The sequence below is a fragment of the Lactuca sativa genome, chromosome 8 (genome assembly GCF_002870075.4).
Source record: "Lactuca sativa cultivar Salinas chromosome 8, Lsat_Salinas_v11, whole genome shotgun sequence".
Classification (NCBI taxonomy): Eukaryota; Viridiplantae; Streptophyta; class Magnoliopsida; order Asterales; family Asteraceae; genus Lactuca; species Lactuca sativa.
In genome coordinates, this window is record NC_056630.2 from 183,469,132 (window position 1) to 183,481,296 (window position 12,165).

The following is a 12,165-nucleotide window of genomic DNA, read 5'->3' on the forward strand; positions in this document are numbered from 1 at the left end:
CGAGTCCAAGGAGGAACTCGACGAGTCTGAATGGGATCCGAGTCGAGGAGTAAGTGACCAACTCGGCGAGTCGGCCAAGGCGACTCGGCGAGTAGGGTCTGTGCGAGAAAAACCCTAAATATGGGGCTTGGAGCCTATTTAAACGTCTCATTCTTCTTCCTAGGGCTCCTTTACTGCCTCTCCAACCCAGAATACGAACCTTAAACCGCCATTGTTGCTTATTCAAGCTCTTTGCCATTTTGTGGGTGATTTAAAGGAAGAAGGAGGGAAGGAATCATTGAGGCTTCAAGGAACTGCAGCAAATCCAATGTGGAAGGACCTTTCAGAGCACTTGAAGGTAAAAAGTCGCTTCCTTCATCCAGATCCACTTTGGTTATGAGTTTTGGGGCTTTTAAGCCATGTTTAAGATCAATCTCGAGCTTGAGGTCCAGATCTGAGGTTGCTACTTCAGATCCATGCTTGTTTTGGTTTAGAATCCCGTAAAGTATCAGTCATTGAGTGGATTATGGAGCCTCTTGGTCTTAAACCTTAATTTATGGTGATTTTGCCTAGATCTCCTTCTCTACACGTAAAGTTTGCAACTTTACGTGAGGAGTAGGCTTGGGAAGGGTAGATCTACGGTTTGGAGTCCCTGCATTACTTGAAAGTCCTCTGCATGTATGTGGAACCGAATGGACTCGGTGAGTAGCTTGAAGATGAGGAGGAACTCGACGAGTGGGATGAACAGCTCGTCGAGTCGGATGAAGATGGGCATGAACTCGATGAGTTGGATGAACAACTCGGCGAGTTGGTTGAAGATTGCATTGTGCTCGGCGAGTCTGTTCTTAGACTCGACGAGTCAGGTCGCGTGGTCCCAAACCCTTCGAGTTAAGACTCAAGTCAGCGAGTCGAGCCAGGACTCAGTGAGTGGGACAGGACAGGATTCGGGAATCAGTAGACTCGGCGAGTCAGGGGCTGAATCGGCGAGTCAAGTCACGATTGGAAGGACTTTGAGCATAAGAACTCGGCGAGTCAGTAAGTGGACTCGGCGAGTAGGGTTGACCTGGAAGGTTGACTTTGACCAGGACTTTGACTTGGACCAGAGTTGACTTGGTTGACTGTCCAGGGTCAGTTATACTAAGTGTTGCATTGACATTGATATCTCGGGAAACTAGTAGAGCCGAAGTTCAGTGAGTAGTCAGGCAGCAGCTAGTGGGATCATCAGCAAGTTCAACCAGTGCAGGTGAGTTTCCCTTTGTATGAATGGGTCTACGGCCACAATGCCGACCCATGCAGTTATGAGTAGAAGACCCGGGGGTTAGCCCTAGGCACAGTATGCTAGTATGATATTCGGGACGAGGTCCAACGATAGAGGGCGGGTGCCCAAGGAATGGTTTATGTGATAGTTTATACTTGTTGTCTGTATGATACATGTATGTGCCTGGTAGGGAGTTGAGTGTGGGCGAGGTCCCGTATCTCACCAATAGCAGAGTGTGGATGATGTTCCACATCTCAGTAGCAGCAGAGCAGGGGCGAGGCCCAAGATAGGGAAGGAGTAAGGGTGGGCTGGGCCCGTACCTCACCATCAGCAGGAGTATGGACTGGGATTCCATGACTCATCAGTAGACAAGGGTGGGGCCCAGAGATAGGCGAGGCCTTAGGACAAGATCCGTTAGTATGTGTTTAGATTATGTGATGTGATGTGATATGTTTACGTGCTATATTGTATGTTAGTGGGCGAGGCCCTGTGACAGGCGAGGCCTAAGTGACACAGATCTGTATCCGAGCGGGGCTCGAAGGCAGGCGGGGCCTGGAGCGGCGGGGCCGTTGTAGCGGGCGAGGCCCGAGGTAGGGGGCGAGGCCCAGGATAGCGGGCGTGGCCCAGTATGTGCAGTATGTGGTTATTCAGGTACTTCCGGTAGCGAATGATGGAGCTCGGGATGATCACATGGCACACACCATAGTTTAGGCAGCCTGGGAACGTTTACTCTGATAACGAACATGTATTTTGGAAACTAATACTTTGTTTATATTTTGGAAATGATGAATTTGCTTAAGGTAATATTTATTCAAAAGAAATTTTTAGTCTTGAATTTTGGGACGTTTCAAGTTGGTATCAGAGCCTTGGTTTGAAGGATTCGGGCATACTCTCGGGTGTGCCTGAACTCAAACCGAGGGGTCGGATAAAAGTTTTCAAAAATGAAAAGACAGTTTTGTAAAAAAGAATTTTGAGAACGAAAAACAGTTTTAGAAAAGCAAAAATGATTCAGAAAGAAAAGAACTTTGAAAAGAGAAAAAGGGGTGTGGTGCATGCAATCAGCCGAGCTCAAGTAAGTACCCCAAAATACCCATACAAGTCTATGTTATGATTATCAGTTAGTAGAATAGTATGCTAGAATAGGACTAAGGATCTAGGAATGATGCCTTATGTGCCTGTTATTTGTGCTTTTGAGCTGCATGATAGTGCTGATTAGTCAGTAGTAGGATAGCCTGTTTACGTTATGCCTGAGTTTATGAGTTTGTGTTGCATGCTAGTTCAGATTCTTGCTATGCGGATACGATTGCTTGAGTATGTTATGGTTATATTTTCCCTTGTCCGAATGCTGCTTGCTTTGTGCATTGTGGGATTCTTAGTGATGGGAGTTAGCCATTAGGTGGATACGACACGCCACATGTGATCAGGGTTGAATAATCTCAGAGTGTTGGACTTGGTCCTATTGCGCAGCTCTTGTTTGAGTCCAACCGTTGTAGGAACGAGTCTTGTACTTGAAAGATTATCTGAGCCTCGTCGCATGTGATGGTATCCAGGTGATGGCTAATTGGCATCGCAAGGGGACCTTCAGCAGCTGAGGACTGGTTTGAGTTGAGTCAAAGGTTTCCCTAGGGTAAGCTTAGGATGAGATAGTGCTGGGAGCAGTAGTAGTGGATAAGGGATCTGGTGGAGTCAAAGCAATTCCTGAGGAAAGTACGGATAGATGTGGAAGGTAGTATGGGCCCGTACTACTGAAAGCAGAGGATCCGTACTCGATTCGGGAAAGGCCGAGACAAGACCGGGAACCTGGTAGGGTATGTTTGGTCTCGCATCAGTGATGAGTATTCTGATAGTGGTTGTGGTATATTTTTCAGCATGGTGACGTTGCGAGAGAGACCAGCGGGCGGATCAGGCACCGGAGAGGGATCGGGCTCAGGTTCAGGGGCTGAGCAGCTCGAGGAGCGGATGAGAGAGTTGATATCAGCTGAGGTTACGCGCAGTATTCTAGCTCAGACTCCTGTGATCTTTGGCACGGTCAAGGAGGGTATACTGGAGATCTTGGATGAGAGGCTGGGAGCCTTCCGTACCGAGATGATGGCTTTGTTGGGGGCGCATACCTTGACATTTTGAGAGTTCAGGGCCTGCGGGGCACCAGATTATCATGGGGCTAGGTGATGGGTTTTTTTCATAAGACATCCTATGTGCTCATACAAACCCTAATGCTTGGATCTAGGTTTCTCTATTGTACATGCTTTGAATCCAAGACTATAAACCCTAATTCTAGCATATGGAAATCAATATTAACATATAATTAGGCTTAAGATATTACCTTAATTGTTATGTAACAATAACAATCCCAATTCTTCCTTTGAATTGACTTTGGAAGGCTTAGAGTCACAAGTGTCACTCCTCTAATGGTTCAAAAACACCATAAGCAAGAGGATGATGAGGAGAGAGGATGGAGGCTGCCAAAACTATGTGAAAACCCTAACAAGAAGCTAGTCCACGTTTTTGAGCCTTAAGGGTTCTATATATAGTGAGGCAATTAGGGTTGTCTAACAAGGAAACCCTAATTTGGTTGCTTAAGCCCTAAGCAACCCATGGAGCCCTTTCTTAAAGCCTTGGACGACTTCATATGGGCTTCCCCCATAGAATTCGTCCACCTTATAATAAAAGGCAATCCATGGCCCAAATTGCAATTATCTTATAATTACAATTCCAGTCCCTTAAGTTTAATTAATCTCTTTTAGTCACAAAACTAATTACCAATTATTGACTAATATTAATTAAACAGTATGATTTCTCCTTTAATATATTATTCTCATAATATATTAATAAATCATATTTAATCCTTTCTCTCCATAATTCATCCTATCAAGTTACTTCGGTGAAGGCAACCCAAAAGGACCATGCACCATCGGGTCAAGTACATACCAAAATAGTTATGGACTTAGACACTAATCCAACAGTCTCCCACTTGGATAAGTCTAATAACTATTATGCGTATGACTTCAGATCCTGATTCGCAATCGTAGCTTTCCAAAGCCGCTGTCAACTCTGATCCTATCAGATATGCGTGTCCTTAGATAAGGGATCATATATTCCTCCATTCTAGATATCATATGAGATATGATTTCAAATCATTCTCTTTGTACTATATCTCGATTCCCGATTTATGACGACTGACTAATTGAACAAATCAAATTAGCCCTAACCCGGCCGAGCATTTACGTTTGTCATCACAAAATCATCGAGGGGCCCAAAGATATCGCTTTTATCCTACTTTGGATAAAAGGAACGTATAAACTTTGATAAAATGCTTGCTTGCACTCACTAACCAAATCACACACAACAATATGTTTTATAACACCAAGTTACTAGTGCGTTTACATATTATCAGTGTGCTACCGATTCACAATATACAACTCACACATCTCGGTTTCAAGAATATAAGATGTTATCGTCTCACCAATCACTCGTGATACAATTCATGGAGTGATCCAAGTGAGCGTGGGTTTAATCCAATGCTCAAATCATATTCGTAAGCACTCATGAATGTTGCAGCAAACATTTGCTTATGTCTAATACTTTTCTAGACAATCCACACACCAATTCACGACAATCTTCATTCATATATACTTCCATCATATGAACGACTGTGGCCCGTTTGAATAATTCGATTATTCTTAATAAACTCAATTATTCTGGAAGTCAAAACATGCAAATGTGAAACACAAGAATAATACTAATCCCATATGGCCTCAACCCTTTGAGCATAAATAAAACACCTTTTATTTATCACCATATTGATTACTCATTATTTGTCGTTTCGGGTAATCAACTTCTTACTTAAATTATTACATTTGTCCCATGCTCCTAGCATGCACACAATGTTTACCTATGGTTCTAACTTTGTGAAATAGATCAAATTGAACACATTTCCAATCTTTCTCATTTCACAACTCCAAATCCTTTTCCATAAGTGAAAGAATATCAAATTCTTTCTACTTATAGAATATGCTAGATTCTAACATTCTATGCAACTATCCTTTCGTAATGTCACTGCACCAAAGTCACAAAGACTATTGCCAATGATATTACAAAGTCCTCTATTGGAGATTTGTTACAAGACAATTCCTTAGATATGATGTCTCTCACTCAAAGTACATTCCTTTGAACATCCTTTTGCATAAAGGTTTCTAATCTAGACATAGTTATTTCAATATTCAATTCCCCATATGGACACGTTTCCATATTTTCCATATGACAACTCATTCTTAATATAATCTTTTCTATTCATGATAATGTCGATATTGTCCATCCAATATGGAAACATTTCCATATTTTCCAATACTATACTTCCAACTACTCACAAGCAACCAATCCTCGTCGAACTTTGGATTGTCCTTTGATAGTTGTTTAATTATTTTAGTCAAAACCAATTCTAGTCCCTTTTCCCTCTAAATGCGCTCAACATTTGTAAAATTTTAGAATGGTCAAATATCAAAGCATTTGCAATCGATCCTATACCCGAAGCGTATGGGACACGGCGCATAATGTTTTATTTGCTATGTTCTCAAAATTCGAATTATGAAGAGGAATGCCGTAATCATAATCGAAATTTTAAGAACACACTATGTACCCTTGACTAAATTTATTAACATTTCTCAACCTAAACCTTTAGATTTGAAATGAAGCATAATATTCTCTCCCTTAATTATAGCAAAGCAACTTTACAACCCTTACGACTTTGCAAGGTATAACTCTTGTTTTCTATAATTAATATTGCCAACTTGCAATATGTGCCTTAATAATCATACAATCATAACATTTATGCTCCCACTATCATGATGATTATTATAAAACATAACACTTATGCTCCCACTAGCTTCGACATGTATTCATAAACATCTTAACTTTCAGAAAAACAATGCTTATTGAATTTCTTAAGTTCATGTTTCTAATACTTAGTGCTTCGATAATCTTTTATCAAGGCGTCTTGAACTTATACACCTTTGTGTTCGATAGTTCATATGTGTGTCTAAACACTTAAGACTAATTGCCAAACCTCACAATTCAAATTATGGAAAGGGATACCGTAACCATAATCGAATTCGAGAATGCAATTTTACAACCACTATCTTCTTAAAATCTTTCTTAGTGAAAGCATTTCCTCAAAATCATTTTCATGATGGAGGAAATCTTATGACACTTAGATTTAAACGGTGTATGTGTTCCTATCCATGTGAATTTGTTAAAACCAAAGTTTACGACAAATTCAAACTCATATGGACCGAACTTTCTTAATCTTGATTTCTTACCTTAGGGTAGCACAACTGCCCACCATGTCTTCCAAGTAGTTAAGCATCTCACCCTTTCCTATCAATGTACCTTTCACTGATTAAGGTGCTTTGCCTCTTATGCGTTCAAAATGAGAACTCATAGAACTCACATGCATAATTAACTCGATTGGATTGGCACAGAAACAAAATAATGTCAACACGATAGGTTGTAAACCTCAACTCGTGTGCTAGTGATGATTGATAAGGTTTATTTGATTTGTTCTTGAAACCTTTCAAGACCATTAAAACTCCCACTTACTCCTTGACATATAAGATTCTCTTGTCAAAACATTTCTTGACAAACAAATATTCAAGAGTTAGTGTAGTTTTTATCAAAACACTTCATAAATTGGTCTTAGCTGGTCTTTGTCTTATCCAAGACATCACAACTTTCCACATTTGATGAATGTTATAAACCTTTAATACTTTTCACTCAATGTCACAATCTTAACTTTAAGACTTGTTATTGGAATGAAGTATGATTGACTTCTTGATTTAACCATATCTTCAATCCTTGATTCCTCTTCTTAAACATACAATTGTACTAAGACTTCACTTAGAGGATTAATTGAGATATGGTTCTTAATCATTAAGACCTATCATAAAGCATAAAAGCTACTCTCCCTTCTTCTTAGAATGGAGAAACTTTTATCTTTCTGCCTACTTGATTCTTCTTATTCATTCTGCTATTGATCTAAACCCTTTAATCAATTCAGAATTACACTTAATCTTGTAAGTATAATCATATTTACTAAGCTTTTAGTAAATCATGATGAATATCTTTGTTACTCTTATGGTGAACTTGATCAGCACACAACTTTGTGTACTCGATCTCCTAGTCCTTCACTTGACACTTTGTCAATGAATTAGTCTAATTTCCAAATATGAAATTTCTCATTCATCGTGCAACCAAGTTGCATGATTCCAAGTTTCTGTCCAATTGAAACTTGGGCGATAAGAAACTCTCCCTATTTGGTAAATTCTCGACTTTCCATAAATAACATAATAAGAACCAAATCCATTATTGCTAATAATAGAAACATTCAAATATCAATTTTTCATATACGCCATTGCAAGGATAAATAAATAATATAAAATCAAAATTTATTTTATTGCGGAAAAAAATTGTCCTTACAATGCAATTCATTGAAAAACTATGCTAATACATCTTTCTTAGCAATCTAATTCTAACTCTAAGTAGTAGCTCAAGAATCTAATCTTCAAGTAATGCGATCGAAATCCATTTCTTCACGGTTAGATTCTGCTCACTTCTTCTCTTAAGCTTCCTTTCTTTTCTTTGATCCTACAAAACATCAATTGTAATCTTATCACATTATGTATTAAGAATCTAGAATAGAGGCGTAAAAGAGTTAGTCAATAGATTTTACCTAAAGCAGAGCCATATGTTTCGACTCTCCCATCTCTTAGATCTCTTAGGTAAATAGGGCAGCTTCGTCTCCAATGCCCCTTCTCTTGGAAATAAAAGCAAATCGACTCTTTTGGAACAGCACATGGAACTACTTAAGACATTGCCTTTCTCTTATGATCAAAATCTTCGATCATAGCATGTCTTTCGTTGCCATTGTCTATATCCATAGAGGTCTTGAAGGCAGATTCACCAATCAACTTTGCTTTTTCTATTGCGCCAAAACATTGCTGATTCAGCAGTAATAAGCATATAGGTGAGATCTATAAGGGTCACGTCGCGGTTCATCATATAGTACTCTCTTACGAACTCACTATATGAGTTAGGAAGTGACTGAAGAACCCAATCAACAGCCATTTCCTCATAGACAACGGATCCCAACATTCTTAACTTATCAATGTGTGACTTCATCCCTAGGACGTGTGCACACACCGGCTTTCCTTCTTTATGTTTACTTGCCAAAAGGGCTTGAGCAATCTTCAACTTTTCAAGCCTTTGAACTTGTGGGTTAGGCAGAATAATTGGAGGAGGTGGAGGAAGTGAAGCATGATTTCTTGTTCCTTGATCGAATCGTGGAATATCATCTTCATGTGGAATGCTTGTTCCACGGGATTTGAGAAGACCATAGTTGTCAAACTTTGACATCTACAATACGAGAGAAAATGAATTCAAGTTAGTTGATTGATTGAGTCCTTAGTAAATAACCCAAATGAGATACTAAGGCTAGGACCCAACACAATATTCCACAACTCGGGAGACGGATGTCGTGACCCTAATTGCAGAATATTTGAAGGTAAGTGAATGACGATTCACTAATTTCCACAAAAGAAATTTAAGTTTTAAATCTATGAAAACTCCTAGATCCTTTGAGATTCATTGAACTTTCAATGGCATGTTTAAATCTCGATATGCCCCTCTTGTTTGTGACTGGGATGCCGAGGATCACAAAGCGGGTGTGAATAACCATGCAAACTACATGGTTCCCTCACATGTTATAGTCACCTATTCGATGTGCCGGTAATCCACACACGCTCCACCGAACTATGACAAACATTGAGTCACCCTTTGCTACCTTTGCTTAGAACCATTTAGTGTGCCGGTAAACCACACACGCTCCACTAACGTCTTCGCAAGGGCACAAAGTGTAATTTCATGGAATTGCATCAATTCACTTTTGCCTAAGTAACTAAGATTGGGAATTTTATGAAAACATTTAGTTACTTTAATAATTCATTATACTTATAATGGAAGGTTTCGTCCTATCCTACCCGTTCGGCTAACGACCCTCCACTAGTCAAGAGTGTGGTGGGTAAGAGTGGATACCCATTCAATCGCCATTTTATAGGCAATTTCCTTAAACACCCCTTATAGACCAGCTTCGTGAATGAGGCCTACTAACGGTAAGACTGACTTTTACTCATACATATATATAATGTTAGACTTTTAATGTTATATATAGTATAGGGTGTATTTTATACTTTCAAAATACTAGGTAGTTTAATTTAACAATTATACTTTTAATTCAATTAAATTATAAACCTAAACTTTTATGGATTTATTAAATCTCTATTAATTATACACCTTAATTAATTAATAAAACCATAAGGGTGTGATTTGAACTTTTTCAAAACTATACTTAGAGTTTTAGAATTTAACATTCCTAATTAAACTTTTAATCAACTTTTAAATTCCAAAACTTGAGGGAAAGTTTTGAAACATTTCAACACATTAGGGTTTAGAATTTAAATATACATCAAAATTAAACCATTTAATCAAAATTTAAATTCCAAAACTTGAGGGCAAGTTTTGAAACCTTTTCAAAACATTAGGGTTTCAACTATTTAAATTTCAAAACAACAAAACTTTTGGGTTCAAATTTAAACTATAAAACCTAAAGGGCAAAATATGAAACTTTTCATAACAACAAGGATCAAATAACAAATAATTCAAATTAACATTTAATCACATAATTATCCATATTTGATTTATTTAATGATTTCTTGCCAAACAATTTATCAATTTACTCAAAATAATTAATCAATTATCACATAAGGAAACAATTATCTTATTAATTGATAAATATCTTCAATTAGATCAAAATTATAGTCAAATATATCATATAATCGGATTAATATTGATCTAACATGATAAGGTAACAATCCATAAGCAAAAACATCAAGAAATCGCGAAATACCCTCCATCTTACGAGTTGACTCGTCGAGTCAGGCTTGGACTCGTCGAGTCTGCATGGACTCGGCGAGTTCAGCCATGGACTCGGTGAGTCCAGCCTCCAGAATCCAAAAAATCGAATTTTCCAGTTATACAATGCATCAATATAATTGAAACCAAGCTAGGCTCTGATACCACTGATGGGTTTTGGTCATAAGACATCCTATGTGCTCATACAAACCCTAATGCTTGGATCTAGGTTTCTCTATTGTACATGCTTTGAATCCAAGACTATAAACCCTAATTCTAGCATATGGAAATCAATATTAACATATAATTAGGTTTAAGATATTACCTTGATTGTTACGTAGCAATAGCAATCCCAATTCCTCCTTTGAATTGACTTTGGAAGGCTTAGAGTCACAAGTGTCACTCCTCTAATGGTTCACAAACACCATAAGCAAGAGGATGAAGAGGAGAGAGGATGGAGGCTGCCAAAACCGTGTGAAAACCCTAACAAGAAGCTTGTCCACGTTTTTAAGCCTTAAGGGTTCTATATATAGTGAGGCAATTAGGGTTGTCGAATTTGGTTGCTTAAGCCCTAAGCAACCCATGGAGCCCTTTCTTAAAGCCTTGGACGACTTCATATGGGCTTCCCCCATAGAATTCGTCCACCTTATAATAAAAGGAAATCCGTGGCCCAAATTGCAATTATCTTATAATTACAATTCCAGTCCCTTAAGTTTAATTAATCTCTTTTAGTCACAAAACTAATTACCAATTATTGACTAATATTAATTAAACAATATGATTTCTCCTTTAATATATTATTCTCATAATATATTAATAAATCATATTTAATCTTTTCTCTCCATAATTCATCCAATCAAGTTGCTTCGATGAAGGCAACCCAAAAGGACCAAGCACCATCGGGTCAAGTACATACCAAAATAGTTATGGACTTAGACACTAATCCAACACTAGGGACCCCATTGCTAGCAGCAGATGGTTGGCTGATGTTGCCAACGCTTTTCGTACAAGCAAGTGTCTCGAGGGGGACAAGGTTAGACTCGCCTCCTGTCTTCTGAAGGACAGAGCGAGGGATTGGTGGGAAGAGATTGGTCATTTCCTGGGAGATGATGCCGCTTTGGACGCGATGACTTGGAGTGATTTCTCAGCCAGATTTAGAGCGGAGTTCTCAACGACTATTGAGGTGCACCAGCTGGCACGAGAGTTTCAAGATTTGACGCAGACTACTGAGACTGTGGCGGAGATTACCGCCAAGTTCGGGGAGAGGGCTCTTCTTGTACTGTAGTATGTCGCGGATGAGGAGATGAAGAGGGCCCGATACCATGAGATGTTGAGAGCTGACATTAGGGAGTTCGTGAGCAGGTCCGGCTGTAAGACGCTGGAAGATATGATTTCTCGGGCTAGAGAGAGAGAAATTGATTTGGAGCAGATCCGAAAGAGGAAGCCGGACGAGGTTCAGGTAGCTACAGGTCCGGGCAAAAGGCCCAAGGGATCGGATTCGAGATCGAGGGACTATCAGGACCGCAGTCGGTGCGGGAAGTGTGGCAGGACGCACAGGGGTGCGTGCAGGAGTGGTAGCGGTGGTGAGTCTGGTTGTTTCAAGTGCGGTCGGACTGGTCATTTCAGTAGGGATTGTATTGCTACCACCGCACAGGGATCCGATTTGTTATGTTTTCATTGCCATCAGCGGGGCCACAAGAAGGCCCAGTGTGCCAGTTTGTTTTCAGTAGGATGGGTGATGGCACTCGCCCCTGCAGCCTTGAGGATCACGGATGGCCGTCAGGGCCGGGTGGAGGCACCTGCAGCAGGGAGCAGGGCTTTTCAGATGATGACCTTGGTGACGCGAGCGACGCCAGACGTTGCAGGTATGCAATTTCCATTTTCAGTTCTTTTATTTTGTGCATGATTATGTTGTTATGGTCCTGCATCATTATCGGTATTAGTATTTTGTTTGAGTGGTTGATTGT